The sequence below is a fragment of the Spermophilus citellus genome (genome assembly GCF_964194105.1).
Source record: "Spermophilus citellus genome assembly, chromosome: 10".
Classification (NCBI taxonomy): domain Eukaryota; kingdom Metazoa; phylum Chordata; class Mammalia; order Rodentia; family Sciuridae; genus Spermophilus; species Spermophilus citellus.
The window spans coordinates 29,858,580-29,876,348 of NC_138197.1; the positions used below are offsets into that span (position 1 = coordinate 29,858,580).

Genomic DNA, 17,769 nt, shown 5'->3' on the forward strand with positions numbered 1-17,769 from the left:
GCTGGAGAATGAGATAGTGTGTTCAGTGAACTGGGAGCTTGGGGTACAGGAAATGGGAGAAAGGGTGCAGGGCAGGCTGGAGAACGAGGTTGGATTCTGATGGTGAAGAGCCATGAAGCTACCAGAAGTTGATTCCTTCTGGTGGCCATGGGAGCAAGCAAGAATTTTAAATCAGGGGCAGGACATGCTCCGTACGTATATTTGAATGAAGTCTCCTGCTGAAGGAAAGACAGGAATGGGAAAGATTAGCTGTCCCCTAGGAGCCAAGACTAGCATAGCCAGTTTCTGGGAGAAGTGTTAGGGTGGTCCACCTGGCCAGGAGGAATATTTTATCACTGACATTATTTATATTTGACATGAAAACAAAAAGTGGTCTGACTTTTGGCCAGTTTTATGATGGTTTTTAAATTCTCTGTGGACAACGTACCCCTGTACTCCCTGAACAGGGGCAGACCCTCAATGCACCCTGCTTGGTTCATAGCAGATGGGGTGGGGTGAGGGACTCTTGCAGGAATCCAAGGAGGAGGGCAACACTCACATGCTAAACATCTGCTAGGAATTTGTGGTTGGATGGGCCCAGTGAAGGCTTGGCAGCTCAGAGGTGGATTTCAAAAGAACATTTGTATTGGGGTGCTGCTGCACCAGGCTGCAGAGAACTTTCTCCAAGAGTTCTGAGGTTAGAAAATTCCCAGAGCTCAGGATGAGGCTGGGATGGCACCAGGGTTGGTTATCGTCATTTGACTGACCTCAGGGACAAAGGGTCTCCATTTCCTAGTTGACATCCCCTATACCCACCTAGCAGCTTTGAGAACATTTCTCCCCCGCTCGCACACACAACTTGGAGGGTACAACATCTCTTTTGTTCCTGAAATATCCTCAATAAAGCATTCAGCACTTCCAGGAAGTCATCATGCCCAGATGACAAATGGGCTTATTCAGAAACAAAGGGAGAGCTTTGTCTGCTGCCCCCATTCCTCCAGGATTGCTCCCAGCCTTGATGCCCCCTGGAGTGTTCCCTGGTGCTGCTCGTGGAGAGCAGAACCTGAGGATAACAGAGGCTACCCTTGTCCTCTGATTGTTTTTCAAGTGCTGCCTGCACGAAATGTGACAGGATGGTTCTATTTTGTTTGCTTGACTTTGAATGCAACACTTAACTTATCAGGATTTTTGCTGTTGTTGTTATTCTTTTTCTTTTTTTAAAAAATCAGCTGTCTGCTAGGAATGTAGTGATGGCCCATCAAGGTCTTTAATTTGTATTTCTTTGACACTAAGTGAAGTTGAGTTTCCTTCCATGGGTTTGAACTGTATAGTCTCCCCAGGGAAATGTCCCCTCATGTCTTTTGCTCATTACCAACTAAATAGTTTGCCTTTCTGTGTTGTTTAGATGTTCTAGATATGAATATTTTATCTAACATGTTGTTTACAAGATGAGCCATAGATTGTTGATAAAATCGTATTTATCAATACTTTGATTTAGGAATTATGCTTTTGGTATAAAATCTAACACTGTTCATCAAACCATAGGTCTTCAAAGTTTTCTCCCAAATTTTCTTTAAAAAGTTTGTAGTTTTAAATATTATATTGAAATCTATATTCTGTTTGAAATTCTTTTTATGTAGCATGAGGTTTAGGTCAAAGTTCCCCCCCCCCCATCTGATAGATGTTCAATTACTTCAGCACCATTTGCTATAAAATCTATCCTTCCTGCATTAAATGATTTTAATTGTCCATACTTATAAGAGGGTATGTCAATGGGCTCTATTCTGTTCTATTGATGCATGCATCCAGTCAGCTACCAGACTTAATTACTACAGCTAAAAAATTGATGCAAAATCTGGTCAATTGATTCTTCCCAATTTACTTTTTTTTTTTTTTTGAAAAATTGCCTTAGCTCTTTCTGTTCCTTTTCCTTTCCATATAAAATTTAAGATATAATTAACTCTACATGGAAAAAAGTTTTGCTAAGATTTTGATAGGAATTTTGTTAAATCTATAAATCGATTTGAGCATTGATCTCATTATCATCTAGAGTATTTTAATCCAAGAACATGCTACGTCTCTCCATTTAATTAGATATACTTTCATTATTACCTTGAACTTTTCATCATACAAGCCCTGTTACATGTTCTGTTAGACGTATGCTTACCTGTATCTTGAAAAAGCAATTGTCGGGCTGGGGTTGTGGCTCAAGCGGTAATGCACTCGCCTGGCATGCGTGCGGCCCGGGTTCGATCCTCAGCACCACATACAAACAAAGATGTTGTGTCCGCTGAAAACTAAAAAATAAATATTAAAGAAAAAAAAAAGAAAAAGCAATTGTCAATATTATTGTATTTATAATCACAGTTCTCATGTGCCCATTTCTGATGTATAGAAATACAACCAAGTTTTGCACATTGGTCTTGTATCCTGTGATATCACACTTGCTTATTAGGTCAAGGAGTTAAATTTATTAGCTTCTCTGTTGTACCTCATTTTCTTGAGAGGGATTTGGGTCACTGTGAAAAGTAAGAAAACAAATTCTACATAGAGACCAGGTCATGGGTAAATGTGTCTGAATCATTTTATTTATATGTCTGTGTTTTTGTAAGATGATTTATTGGACATCTGATGACTCCTGTGTGTCAGGTTTGCATTAATGCAAAGTTCATGTCCACCATACATGGTTTTAGGTAGTAAAAAGTAGGAGGTTTGCAGTTATTGTCAACTCTAAGTAATGTTTCTGGGATTCATAGTAGTGATTGGCGTTTGACATTTTAGTTCACTCGATGAGCTAAAATCTCAGTTGTTGATTCTTGCTTGGAAATTAGAGAAAATGCTAGCACCAGGCAACTTCCTTCCCCACCCTAAACTGAGGCTCTGTGTACTTTTTATATGGTTGGCTTCAACTCAGAGCTATTTAGGGGAAGTTAGGCTTTCTGGTAGTTCCTTTGCCTCAACTGGTAGTGAACCAAAGCCCAGTAAAATAATTCTCTGTGGTGTGAGACCAGAACTGAGGGTTCTAAGTCTAAATGAAGATCAATCCTGGTGCAGTAGAAGAACATAGACTTTGGTATTTTGCTGTCTTGGTTTCATCTAGCCAGCAGTGTGATTTGGGGTGAATTATTTAAGTTTGTGGAGCCACAGGATTCTCATCTGTGAAACAGAGAAGATAATGTCTATCTCAAAGGATGGATGGATTTATTCATGATTAATTTATTTAAAATATCTTAAACATAGTAACTGATGAATAAAACATAATTATCATTATAATTAGGCTATATTGCTTAGGTCTCATTGGTTCTGTAATTAATTTAGTGCAGTTCTTTATTTTGGTTATAAATGACTAAAAATCTAGCTCAAATAATCATAAAAGGGACTTTGATTAACTCATGTAACTTTATCTAAACTTGGGCTAAGGGTACAGTATGTGATGTATGGGGTTTTTGTTTTTTCATTTCTTTTAATGCAGTTTGCTCTTCATGTTGGGTTCCAAAGATGGCAAGATAGCTAATAAATCCAGGCATACATCCTCCCAGGTTCTCGTTCAATAAAAATAGTGTTTGACCTGACAACGCCTGTGATCTGATTTTCATTGGTTAGAAATTCACCTTCTGCTTATATGTGGATAAATTATTAGGCCAAGGGAATGGTATGCTCCAATTTGACATATCTGGGTTACATGCACACTTTGGATCCAAGGTTGGAGCAGCTTTTACCCCAAGGACTTAGACTGATCATGGAATATGGAGACAATTTCTCTAGGGAAATTTGTAATCCATCATGAAAAGAAGGGTTAAAATGTTGGGTAGCCAAGAAAGTAACACCCTTTCCTCAAAGAAACAAACAATGAGAAACAAGTATCTACTGCATCCAGGTTCTTCAATGGCTCTTTCAGCATGAGAAAGATGTCATAGCTTATTCATACCAACACCAAAATAGGAAAAGGAACCTGTTCAGACTTTGTGTAATGAATTTCTGTATTCATACATGGACTTGCTACTTCAGATTAAAGGATTACAGAACTACCAAATAATTTTTTGAATGATTTTTATCTAAAAGTCACTAGTACTTTTTTCAAAATGATAATAGTTTTATTGTTTTATTCTGATTATTGAGATATAATATGCATATAAGTATAGAGAGCAAAGTAAAAGTTACCAGTAATCTCACAATCCTGTCAACATCTTAGCATAATGATTCCAGATTTGTTTATATGTGTATATGTCTTGTGCATATAAAATATTTAGTTGACATAAAATCAAACTTAAATTTACTTTATTATCTTTTTTTAACTTCCTATATTCTGGATGTCCTTTTGTGTTAATAAATATAGATCATAAAATTATGACTTTAAAGACTGCATACATTTGAATAGAAATACCATAACTATTTAACCATCTTATATTAATTCACTTTTTCATGATTATAAAGCAATACACTGATAAATATCCTTACCTATACACATTTATCTCTAATCTTGTGAATAAATGTCTGGAAGTAGAATTGCTATGCTGAAGATTGTGTATGCCTTAAAGACTTTGACATGTATTACTAAATTGTACTGCAGAGGTTGTATCTATTCTGGGTAGGGTTGACAGATAAAATATAAGCTGTCCAGAAATTGATATAAGCAATGAATAGCTTTTAGTATAAGAATGTCCCAAATATTGTAAAATCATCTGAAATTCAAGTGTAACTGGGAATCCTGCATTTTTATTTGCTATATCTGGTGAATTTAAGACTGAGTATCAATCTCTGATTCACAAACCCAATAGTGTTTCTGCATTTTCTAGACCGGGAGCCCCAGGCCTCCAACCTCCAAGTCTGGCCACACATCTAGAGGTGTGTGGGTCCCTTCACTTTCCCTACTGCTGATCTCTAACTTTTTCTTATGTCCAAAATATTGGGGAATCCTCACTGCTTCTCATATTAAATTTGTCTGCTCAGACTGCTATACTCGAATATTATAGGCTGGGTGACTTCAACAACACAAATTTATTTTTTGACAGTTCTGGAGCCTGGCAGTCTGTGTTAGCCAGCTTTCTGTCACTATAAAAAATACCAGAGATAATCAATTTATAAAGAGAAAAGGCTTATTTTGGCTCCCAGATTTGGAGGTTCCAGTCCATGATTGGTTGGCCCTGTTGCTTTGGACCTGAGGTGAGGCCACACATCATGGCAGGAGTATGTGGTTGAGCAAAACTGCTCACCTTATCACCAGGAGGTGAAAGAGAGCAAGAGGGGGACCAGAACTCCTTTCAAGGGCACACCCCTAATGACCTAGAGACCTCCCACTAGGCCCCACCTCCTGAAGGCTCTACCACCTCCCAATATTCTCACCTTGGGTACCAGGCCTTTAACACATGGGCCTTTGGGCAACATTGGGCATCCACATGATAGCAAAGTGCAGGATCAAGGTGTCATCAAATTAGCTCCTGATGAGGGCTCCCTTCCTGGCTTCTCATTGTGCCTTCACATGGCCTTTCTTTCCTCTGTGCATACAAGAGAGAATGAGCTCTTTTTCTCTTCCTTTTTCATGAGAACACCAGTCCCATCAGATCAGGGACCCACCCTTATGACCTCACCTAACCTTAATTAGAGGTCCCATTTACACGGGTTAGATCTTCAGCATTAACTTATTTGGGGGAGTGGAGGGACACAAATATTCAGTCGATAACATATAACTTTAGGAATGTTCTCTTACTATTTGCTTTCAAAGACTCTCAAGGAATTCATGCTTTTGCTAAAAAAAAAGAAAAGAAATGCAAAACAAGCAAACTCTGCTTATGAATAGAAGAATAAAATTTATGGGTTAAACTCAGGAAATTAAGGAGGAACTTGACTTAAAGATTTGTAACTTTAATAAACTGAATATTTATTTATTTATTTATTTAAAACAATGTATCTCCTAAATAACCTTTCAGCATGCAGAAGTTACCTGGTGGAAACATAAAATCCACACATTGATATGTACATATGTATAGACTAGAAAGTATATCAATAACACTAGTAGCCATAAATTGTAAACAGTTACAGAACACTGTGGTTTATAACAACAACTGTCCCAAATCCTCACACTGTGGGGTGACTTCAGTTATTATTTCCACTTATTAGATGAGGCCACCAAGTAAGCAAGCGGTTTAAGGCCAAGTTTGTATGACTTCCAAAGCAAGATGTTTTCATTTAGGACATGAGTGATTTTTTTTTTAGTGTAAAAAATTTTTTTTAAAATTTTTTGTTTTTTAGATGGCAGAAGTGTGTGAATTGTTTATAATGATTATATTTTGTGGAGGGTATCAGGACAAAAATTTTCATCTTAAAAAAACTGCAATGGATGAATATAGAAATTGAGACTAACAGATGGAAGAAATCACCAGCTCTGAGAGTCACGCTTCTCACTCCTGAATGTTCTAGCTGAGGGTTTGCTGGGAAGGCATTAATATGATGGGTATAGAATCGTTTCTTGTTGAATTTATTTCTTGCAGAGGATTGTGACTGATATGCCCTTAAAGATAAGGGTGAGCTGAAGCTTTGAGAGTGTCCTGAGAATTTTCCTATGGGTGCTGAAATAAACTGTAGACCTAATTTGTCGCACATCACAGCTCCACCTCTCTGGGCAGGCAGAGGGCTTAGATGATATATTGGAAGGGAGTAGGAAGTAACACGTCACTCACAGAAATGGCAGGATGGTGGGGAGCAGTGGTTGGGCCTCACTTTTGAAACAGTGACAGGAAGAGTGAGTGCTGATGAGGCGATGGAGTTGGTCAGTTGTTCACACAGCGTCCAGTAAGGGAGATCCCTCACATTCTGGTCCCCGACTGTCCCTGATGTCATGGCATAGTCCAAGCTCTGGGAGGTGAAGTCCACTACAGATGTGACCCCCACCTGGGTGCGGTGGCACACGCCTGTAATCCCAGCGACTAGGGAGGCTGAGGCAGGAGGATTGTGAGTTCAAAGCCAGCCTCAGCAAAAGCAAAGTGCTAAGCAACTCTGTGAGACCCTGTGTCTAAATAAAATACAAAATAGGGCTGGGGATGTGACTCTGTGGTCAAGTGCCCCTGAAATCAATCCCTGGTACCCATACCCCCCCCCCCCAAAAAAAAGATGTGATCCCTAGTAGGTAATGCCAGAGACTGATTTGGGGGAAAAGATGGATATTTAAAAAAATATATGTAAATATATATATTTAAAAATATAAGTGTAGTGGTCCAGTTGCATTATATTGTAGAATTTTAAAAATTGGGAGTCCCCCTGACTAATTACCACTTGCATCTGAAGGAGAGTTATTTTAAAGGAAGATTACCTGGTAGTCTTACTCTTTAAAAGGAACTTTAAAAAATATTGGTTTCTCATATAGTTCTGGATAAAGAGGAAGAAAGAAAAAAGATGAACTTAAACTTATTTTTCTCAGCAAAGGGTTAAATTAACATTGGTTTATCAGGTAGTGCCAAATTGCACAGGTAGTGTAAATAAGTGGTGTTCAACATTAAATGTTGAAATTTAGAGCCCCCTAGTGCCCCATCTGATGCTGAGCTTAGAATTGTATGCATTACCTGATGAATGGTCATTCTCATGGTGCCCTTTCTGCCAGTCAGCAACACCAGCTTTATATAACAGTGTATGTGCTGCTGTGCACTGGTGGTGCATGCCTGTAATCCCAGTGACTAGGGAGGCTGAGGCAGGAGGATTGTGAGTTCAAAGCCAGCCTTAGCAAAAGCAAGGTGCTAAGCAACTCGGTGACACCCTGTCTCTAAATAAAATACAAAATAGGGCTGGAGATGTGGCTCAGTGGGCGAGTGCCCTTGAGTCCAATCCCTGGTAACCAACGAAACAAACAAACAAACAAAATAAAAAATTAAAAAAGTATGTGCAATAGTTTGGCTAGTTTCTTGTATATTTTACTCCAATTTTATAAAAACAAGGGAAAATACACACATTCACATCCACAACACAAAAGCCTTGTGCTAATAGTGTTGAGACAAGATGAAAATCATTAGATTTGCTACAGTGACGAATCTTTAGCTTCAGTCAGATGGTCACTGGGGTTCAGCCAGTTGAAGGTATGGTGGATTGTGGAGGAAGGAATTAATTCAAGGTCATATGTGGAATGCTCGAAATATATCATTGATGACTGTGTCTAAAAGGCAAACCTCCTGGGTCTGGTGACACCTCTCCAGGCCAGCATCTACATGCAACACAATCTCCTGCACACTGCATGTCAGCATACATTTCCAGAATCACGTCTGAGGTTGGGCACTGGTGGTATAGAGAGCAGTGGGTGACTGGGCTTTCACAGAAAAGCATGCAGTCTCCATGTTGTAGAATTTTAGGGTAGGGATGAGACAGATGAATGGAAGTTTAAAGCCATGTCATCTATATTGCTTGTTGAAGTTTTAAAACATAGCTGGAATGTAATGAAACAAATGACTTCTTCCATGAAGCTTAGAACTTGGCCTCTTTCTGGAGTGTGTGTGTGTGTGCGTGTGCGTGCACACGTGTGTATGTGTGATGGGGATGGGGGGTGGAAACAGATATTAACCCAATAAGTCTGAGTGTAAAACTGCAACTGTGCCAAGTGTTATAAAGGAACGATACCCACAAAAGTGCTATGAGAGCCTAAAATAGGGGAATATAGTTTAATGACATTTTAGCTGACATTTGAATGATGAATAGGAGCTAAGTAGTCAAAGGAGATGGAGTTCGCATTCCAGGCAGAGGGAACAGCATGCCATCCCCTGGGGTGGGGAAACATGGTACAGCAATCGCAGGCATAGAGGTTAAGAGCTTTATCTATGGGATGCCATGGACAGGTTTTAAGCAGGTGTGTATGTGTGTGTGTGTGTGGGGGGGTGATAGGATCAGATTTGTGTTGAAAATATCAGTCTGGCCACAGTGTAATAGGTTGGAGGTACTGGATGAATGTGGGTGGTCCATTTATGGAGTTTTGCTAGTGTGCAGGTGAAAGATGGTCTTAGGGCAATAGTGACACAGATGGACAGAGGTGAGTGAGTTTGAGACTGATGAGGAGGTGAGAGCTACTTCAAGACTCAGGATGGATTGGGGTGGTAGATGAGAGAAAAAGGGGTGGATGAGAAGAGGAGCAAAAAGCTGCAGGTACCTTGATCTGTTTTGTGTTGCTATAATAAAATACCTGAGGCTGGGTAAAGAGGTGTTTTTGACTCACAATTTGAGAAGCTGAATGATCCAAACAGCATGACAGCAGCATGCAGGCGAGGGCCCTCCTGGCTGCACCACAACATGGTGGAGAAGTGGAAAGGAAAAATGGCGGTGTGCAGAAGGGCATGGATGATCTCACTCCACAACAACCTTCTCTCCCAGATGTCACTGATCCTTTTATGAGGGTGGAGCCCCTGTGACCTAATAACCTTCCACCAGGCCCCATTTCATAAGGGTTCCATGCTCACCATAACCCCCTGGGGGACCATGCTTCCAGCCAGTGAGCCTTTGGGAGACACACTCAAACCACATCTGAACATGGGAGTAGGCGACCAGTTGCCATTTCATTTGGAAATTGGTGAAGTACGATTTGGGTGTGTATGGGCTAAAAACTGATCATATTTTTAAAAATTACTTTAATGTTCATTAAGGTAATATTTGAAAATGCTTGGGTGAACCAAACAAGAATATAAGTCTTCTCAGGAAAACCAGCACACCCTCTCTCTCTCTCTTGTCCTTAGCAAGTCCTCAGAGGAGAGTTTCAATTATCTTAACAGGTCTTTTTTTTTTTTTTTTGTATTTACCTTTGTCTTTCAGTAAATATATATGCTGCTATTTCTTGATTTATTTTTTTCATTTAATGAATACTTTTAAAGCTCCTACTGGGTGCCAGTCACTCTGTTCTATGCGGGGATATCTCGGTGGACAAGTTGTGGATACATGTAGGGAATAGAATTCCCTGTGATCATGGAGCCTTGGTCCAGTGGGGAGAATAAATTTTTTAAATGTTTAAATAAACCATTACTCGAACCACCTCTTTCTATAGAAGTAGTAACCTATTTACAGAAGTTTATGGATGATAAATAAACAGTGGTGAGGGTGACATAGGGAATATCAGGGATAAAAGGCAACCTTAATAAGGAAGTGGGAGAGTGGGGGATGCTACTGAGAAAAAAAAATCTGAGAAAAGACCTGGAATACAGGAGGAGGGAGCCCCATGGATACATGGGGAAGAGCACTCTAAGCAAAGGGAACAGCATGTGCAAAGGCCCTGAGGTGGGAAGATGTGATATAATTGAGGAAGAGAACATCCTATGGTCCTCACCGCAGGAGCAAAGTAAGTCGTGGGAGAGCACTAAGGGTTAAGGTTAGAGTGGTCAGGTGGACTGACAGATCATCATTTAGGGCTACTCTTAACACCTTGACTCTGAGAGGTAGAACATTACCTCTTGTGTTTGTCCATGAAGCCATATGTCTTCTGCTTTCTCTGCCTCCCACACCATATTTTGTTTAAGTCAGTGCTCAGTGTTTATGTCATTATCATTATCAAGTATTATTTTCTGCATTGCCAAGCAGTGCATTATGATAATGTTCATTTAATCTCTTGTAAACATTTTGTTAATAATAGCCTCATTTTCTTCACCTGATTAATTTTCTGTGTTCCTATTTATAATTCGTCCCGAACTCTCCGACTGAGTTGGAAAATCCCTCTAGACACCATTTTTTTTTTGTGTGACGTATCACACTGAATGTATAGAATGCATCACACTGTGGGTTCTTTTATTTCCCCCTAAAATCTTTCATTCTGGAACCTTCCATTCTCCCTGTCCATCTTGCCTGCTTTCTCTCTGCCCCAGCACAGCCAGTATCGTGGGAATTTGTTTTCCTTCGCCTCTATGTTGCATTTCTGTTTTCCTGGACTATGTTTCCTTCTTTTTTGATTTATTTCCTTTTAGGGAAGGGAAATCCTCCAGTCAGCTTCTAAGAAAAGGTAAGTAGAAACTAGGGTTTTTAAACTTTCCCTCACAATGCCTCTGTTCAATTCTGAAATTTCATTTATGGTTGGATGGATATAATATTCCAGGATGGATATCATTTTGCCTCGGAATTCTGGAGGCCTTCCTCCTCTCCTTCCTAACTTCTGGTCTTGCGGTGAGATGTCAATGCTTTTCTGATTTCTTTTTAGGTGACCCCCGCTCCCCCTCAAGTGTTAATGTGTTCTCTTTTTCTGGGTACTTTGCAATCATGGCTCTGTGCTTTCATGTGGATGTGTGGGGTATAGGCTTCCTGGACAAGATAGAAGATGCCTATTAAATTTGAATTTCAGATAAACTGTAAATAAAGTCTGTAATATTTGGGACATACTGACACTGAACACTTTTCTCTGCTTATTCAAAATGCAAATTTAACTGAGTGTCCTTACTTGTGCTAAAATATGGCAACTTTAGAAGCTTGGCTTTTCATTCTGGAAACTTGTATCTTTTGGTTTGGGGAATTTTTCATGTGTTATTCCTCTAAATTGAAATATTAGTCTAAGCTTAAAAGATAACGTATTCAATAAGGCCACTAGCCAACCGTGAACTTGCCCTCTTGTGTTCCCAAATAGAATCTCCTTCAGCTCTGTAGCTGTTTCATCCAGACTTGTGACTGTGCTTCCTAATAATACACTTCCATTGCTTTTTAATTTTTATTTTTCGAGTCTTAAAAAATCGACTTCCTACTAGGAAAGCTTTTAGCTTTTTTTAACACCACCCACTGTTACTCTCCATGATATACACAAACACCCCACTATATAGACCTTCTCAACCCACTATAGTATAAATGTCATGATATTTATTAGCTCACTATTCAGTTCACTTTATTATGACTGTGTAAATATTATTCCTCATTGAGCAACCTAGTAGTGTTCTGTGCTATAATTATTTTTCATTGCTCACATGACTTTATTTTCCTATGGAATCGCTAAATATCTTCTTTTTATTGCTAAATTTTTTTATATACTTGTCATTGTTTGATGCCCAAAAGGAGGGTGGGGGTTCAGTAAATGTCTCCTGAGCAATGTAAATCTCCTCCTAGTTCATGTGGACGCACCAGCCTAACTTTCACCTTAAACTTGACTTTATCCAATGCTTTCCTTCACCTCTGGACTAGGAAACCACTTGCTTGGATGAGAATAGCATTTTAGGTTGACAATCACCTCCATTATCTTCTAACTCCTTGTGATGCTTTTGGTAAAATCTGATGCCATCCTAATTTCTAGATTTCATGGTCCTGGACTTTGTAGGACTAGTTTTATCCCCTTTAATGGTTGTTCAGTGAGCACTCTTGGTCTGAAATGCATGTTTTTCAACTGTTGAACATTTTTCTTTAATTATTTCATTATTTTCCCCCATTCTTTTTGCCCATTTTCTTTTTCTAGAACTCTATTTAATCAGACTTCGGATCTCCTGGACTGGTTCTCAAGTTTCTTTATCTTTTCTCTCTTCCATGATAGTTTTGTCTTGATTTCTGGAAGTCTTCCTCCACATTGTCTTCTAGATCTTCAATTGGCATTTAAATTTTGGTTAACGCGTTTTTTATGATTTTTAAGAATATCTTTTCTTCTTGGGTGGTTCATTTTTTCAAGACAGTCTATTCTTGTTTCATATGTAAAATGTTCTCTCATTTATCAGGGGATTTAGAATATTTTCCAAGTATTTTTCTGCTTCTGGGATTTTCTGTTTCCCCCGCTTTTCTCTTCTGTTTTGAACTGTTGGAAGCTTTCCTTAGATGTTTGTCCTACGAGGATACCTGTTTATTTTCAAGAGCGGAGTGCTAATAATAAGCTGGTTGGCGGCTCTGAGTCTGGGCTGCAAGGTGATGAAGCTGGATCAGGACGTCTTACTGGGGACTTCTGGGAACCAATGGCTGTAGGTCCTTCTCTTTTGGAACTCTTTGTTTCCTCCAGGAAAGATACTGTGTGCCTGATACTGTTCTGGGAGCAGAGCAAGGAAGGTGGCAGACTATCTCACCACTGAGCACGTGGTCTCTCACATCACAACCTTAAGCCCCCTATTTTCAGTGCACCACCCCAGCCTGTTTTACACAGTGACAGCTGTTCCCAACTCCAGCCCTTCTGATCCAGTTTCTCTGCAATAAACGCCTCATCTTTTGGTAGGTTAGTGAATGCGTAGCAGCGTGGCTTTCTGAGATGGTGGAGGAGAGCTGGAAGGGTGTGTCTCACTGTGATCATTTTTTGACCCTGCTTCTGTTGTACTGGGTTATCTCCAACTCTGAGCATCTGTGGGTTCCCTGGAGTTAATCAACTTCTATTTCAATGGCATGGCCTAAATCTTGGCCTTCCAAGTTCAATGCTGTTCCTTCCATCATCTACTCTCCTGATTTTTATTTTCTTTATTACTTCACCTCTACCTTCCTCTTTGAAAATTATTTTGTTACTGTTATTTTTTGTGGGGCTTTAGGAAGGACCCCTCCCCCATCCATCTTTTTTTTTTTCTTTCTTTTCTGTTTTATTGGTACTGGAGATTGAACTCACTCAACCACTGAGCCACATCCTCGGCCCTATTTTGTATTTTATTTAGAGACAGGGTCTCACTGAGTTGCTTAGTGCCTCGCTGTTGCTGAGGCTGCCTCAGCCTCCAAAGCCTCCAGAGCCTCTAGGATTACAGGCTTTTACCACTGTGCCTGGCTCCTGTTTGTTTGTAACCCCTGTGTAGGAGCTGCTGCCTACTGGTGAGGCCAGTTGAAAGCACTGGGTGATATCCTTGTCCTTTCATGGCTAGAAGGTCAGCGACTCTTAGTCCACGCAGGCCGTCTGCTCTTGCCTTCAATTCATGCTTCAGTGAGGTCCCTCCAGATGTGGGACCCTGGGGCAGGCTCCCAATTAATTGAAATTACAAGTATTAGATATCTTCATCCTGCAGGAGTCCACGGCATAGGCATGATAATAACATCACCTGGAGTTCTTGTGATTCTTCACTTTTCCCAAAGCAGTTTCACAAACACCTGGATCTTGGGCTAGCTCTCCACACTTGGAATAACCATGTCATTGTCATGCCCCTTTTCACACATGCAGAAACAGAGCTGCAGGTGATGTTGGTTGGTTTGTGTTTAGACAGCCACGGGCCTGCTCTTGAAGTGCTCTGTGCTAGTGACAGAGACACACGCATCTCCTCAGGGTTGACAAATGAGGAGTTCCGTACCCAGGACCTGGTAGAGGCAGGCACCAGACACTTTGAGCTGAATATTTCACTCACTTTCCAATAGAAACCAACCACACTGTGTCATGAGAATGAACACACAGTAAAGCGGCAGGAAATCAGACAAGAGGGAGAGGTCACTCATCCTTGGGATGGCTGGAGAGGCTCATGCAGGTGGTGGGGTTTCACTGGGTCTGGAGGGGAGGACTGAGGAAGGTAGGCATGGGAAACAGAAGTACTCTGGGGAGTGGGATAAGGGAGGAGTCAGGCCGTGGCAAGGACTCTTCCAGGGAAGGAGGGCTATTCCTTACTTGGATGCCTGTTGAGGATCAGAGATGTCCCCCTGAGGTGTAAGTAGATGACCACAAGTGTTAGAGGGAGACCAGCTGGATGGATTATGGAAGGCAGCACTTTGGCAGTCTGGAAGGCAAGCAGATTGCTTGGACTTGATTCTCGGGGGATTAAGGGACTATTCAAGGTAGAGAATTAAGGACAGCAGTGTAGAAAGACAAGTCATGCAGAAATGGCTTCAGGCTGCATGTCCAGTAGCTGCTGGTGAGTTGTTGGGTCCAAGTGGGTGGTGGGAGGATGGTCTGAGCAAACTGGGGAGCCCAGGAATAAGGTTCTGATGGGGGGTGGGGGGACACAGTGCCACTACCGAGGAGCCAGGAAAGAAGCTGAATCCTCATGTTTCTTGGTGGTGTCCTCGTGTGTCCCTCCATCATGTCACTAACTGCACTTCCTTTTGTTCTCCTTCCTTCCTGGCAGGGAAAATGTGGGCACGGTGGTCCTGGAAAGGAGACTGATGCATACATTTGTGGTAGTGGCTGGTCAGAGAAGACCTGAACCCTCAACTCCCCTGGAAGATGAGCCCCTTCCTTGGAAGACCCTGCCTGATGGCCCTCTGGAGGCCTTGCACAAGCAGCAACCAGGACAGAAAACCTTGAGATCGGACCCCCTGGAGTCAAAGATGGGGCCCAGAAGGTTGGGGTGAGGCTGTGAGGAGGAGGGTGAAAGCTGGTGGTGTGGTCAAAAGAGACAAGGTATGGGGAGGACTGGAGATTCCAGAAAGTGCATGGCAGAGCCGCAGACCCACCCAGGAGCAGGTGGCTGTGGAAAAGTAACAAATAAATAAATGGCAGAGTCTCCGAGGCTGTGTGTTACGCTGCGTGAAAACATCAACTGCTGAGTCCAGCTGACTCGTCAAGGGGTTTCAACAAAAGCAGGCAGATAGCCAAGATGCCAGGTCCCCTGACCAGCTTCCCAGCTGTCGTGAGTACATGTGAGCATGTGCTGGGCACCTGCAGAGAAAGGGCTTGATCCCCCTCTGCAGGTCACTATAGAGAGGGGACATTTTTCAAGAAGGCAAGATAGATCAACCATGTCAGGAGTTATCTGCCCCTTACATCTACAGGATTAGACAAATATCAAGGTTAGAGTTGTCTCTCACGTGCCCTCTCAGAACTGTGTTCAGAGAGGGGAGCCTTTCTAGTCACCCACGTTGCTCCCTCTCGTAGTTGACAGTTGCTCACCCTTGATTGTCCTCACTGGAAGGAGTGCAGTCTTACTTCTAGGAAGGCCCTTGACAACCAGTCCTACACTCTTCCGGGATCTCTGACTGGGGACATTCCCATTTGTAGCCACTCATCCAAATGTCTTTTCCTGTTGGTGGCAAAACACATTAGGATGAATTTCTTGCACTGGATTTAGTTTTCAATTAGATGTTGCTGGGTTCCCTTTGAGTTAAGGCTGAGGCCCTCTCAGTTCTGTTCCAAGTGCTGGGCCCTCATTTTCATACTGCAGGGACTGTGCTCTTCATCACGTGTTTACCACATGTCTAGCAGAGCACCCGATACCGAACTTCCCTCATAAGTGTCTGGTGAATTCCTGAGCAAGAGAACAAATGAAGGATTGACTCTGGTTAATAAATAAGTTTAAAACATGTATACAAATAATCAAGTGCTCACAAATTGTTGAATCCAAGCGAAGGTGGTTGTCAAACATCCCTGAAACACACATGCACATGCACACACACACACTTTCTCTCTCTCTCTCTCTCTCTCTCTCTCTCTCTCTCTCTCTCTCTCTCTCACACACACACACACACACACACACACCATTTCACCAGGCTTCCCTTCCTACTCTGTGAAGGCCTACTTCTCAAAATGTGTCTGACATTTGTTTGTTGGTTCATTCAATAAGTGTTTATTGAGTACTGACTATGTGCTGGGCATTTTTCTGGGTACCAGAGATTCACTAAATAAATACCAGGAACAAGAAGGCTAGGTTCTGGTGGGGAGAGACAGGCAATTGATGCAGTAAGTAGCTAAACTTTATTGTGTGCTGTGTGCTATGTGTGTTGATCTGCAATAGAGGAAAATCAGGAAATGTGTGGGGAGTGTGGAGAGGAGGTTAAAATAGGGGCTTTAGAGAAATCCTCACCTAGAAGGTAGTATTTGAGTAAAGAACTGAGGGAGGTCACAGGGTGAGCTGTAGATCCCTGTGGGAACATTCCACTGAGTGAGTAGCCTGTGCTCAGCCCTGAGGTCGGAGCATTGCTGGAATGTTCTAGAAGCAGTGAGGGAGGCCATATGGCCGGAGGACAGTGAGCAGCCAGAGGAGCAGCAGGAGATGAGGCTAGAGAGAGCTGGGGATGGAGAGGGAGGCAGGCCACCAGGGCCTTATGGGATATTGCTTGTGTACCGAGCTGGCTGGGAAGCCATTCCTGCAGAGTTTTGGGCAGAAAAGTGATATGATTGGACTTAAATGTTAATGGAATTACTGGGTAGGAGACTAGTCCAATAACCTAGCAGGGGTCTGATGGTGGTTTGGACCAGGATGTTACAGGGGAGATGGTGAGATGTGGACCAATTCTGAAGCTTTTGGTGGGAGTGTCATCAGGAAGAACTGCTGTGGGGTGTGAGAGAAAGAATGAAAGCAAGGACGACTCTAAGGTCATAGATTTGAGCGACGCATGGAAGAAAGGAAAGGCAGCTAAGTCAGCCATGGGGCTGGAGGCTGGATCCCCTCCCCAGTGCTGCTGGAGTCTGCTGAGCCCCTCCCAGAGGCTGGGCTGCCCCAGGACCCTGAGGCAGATCAGGCTCTGCACCCTGCAGACTCCTCCAGGTACATTGAAGTTTGACTGTCTCCCAGCCCCGCCTCTTTTTCTCCAGGAAGAGCCGCCAGTGGGAGGGGGCAGCTGTTGTCGCCCCTGCCCCATCTGTCTTCCTGACCCTGTGTCTAGGACAGGATGCTTCTGAGTTTCCGTGATTCATTCTGGTCTCTCACTCTCCTCCTCCACGCGCCCACCCCCGGATTGTATTCACTACCCTCCTCACGTTCCTCTCCCTCTGCACTCAGACGAGAGCAGTGCAAGTCTGCTTCCCAGCCAAGTGACAGGACGCCCATAAACAAAGTGGCCAGCGAACCTTAGGGTACCCTGGGACCAGGGAACTGCCACCCAAGTCTAGGCCCACTGGAGTAACAAAGAGAAACCATCTGGGAGGCTCTCTTTCCACCAGGACCACTCCTGGAAATGTCAGGGACTTGACTCTGGCTGGGAAGTGACAGAGTGGCAGAGTATTGTCACATCTGGAGGAAGCCATACCAAAATGGAAAGTGGGAGGTCAAA

General features: G+C 42.3%; 1 protein-coding gene across 3 annotated transcripts in view; it reads left to right on the top strand.

The window, feature by feature from the left end:
• KCNA6 (potassium voltage-gated channel subfamily A member 6) overlaps positions 1 to 15,495 on the top strand; it is a 38,988-nt gene extending 23,493 nt beyond the window's left edge. For 2 of the 3 annotated variants that reach the window (XM_081309263.1, XM_081309262.1), the window contains exon 2: positions 14,907 to 15,495. The gene's annotated coding sequence lies outside the window, so the exon portion shown is untranslated. The remainder of the gene's footprint in view (positions 1 to 14,906) is intronic. The other variant, XM_081309264.1, reaches the window with a different exon arrangement.
• Positions 15,496 to 17,769: the final 2,274 nt, after the last annotated feature.